Consider the following 274-nt stretch of genomic DNA (forward strand, 5'->3'; position numbering starts at 1 on the left):
ACCCTAAATATTGAAAATCTCGGGTTGTCAACATTGTCAACATCCCCTGAGTCTATATTTTTCTTTCTCAATCCTGGAAACTGTATTCTGAGAAAAGGTGGAATAACTGAATTACAGTTGCAAAAGTGCATAAGTCGGCAGAATCGTATTTAATCTTACCAGAATACCAGAAAATTATATAGAATTTCAATATTACACAATTTCAGTTCACTGCATTATGTTCTCAATACAAAATGTGAAACTGAATGTATGGGTGTATAACATACACATGTGG

This window comes from Penaeus monodon, chromosome 15, assembly GCF_015228065.2.
Source record: "Penaeus monodon isolate SGIC_2016 chromosome 15, NSTDA_Pmon_1, whole genome shotgun sequence".
NCBI classification, from domain to species: Eukaryota; Metazoa; Arthropoda; class Malacostraca; order Decapoda; family Penaeidae; genus Penaeus; species Penaeus monodon.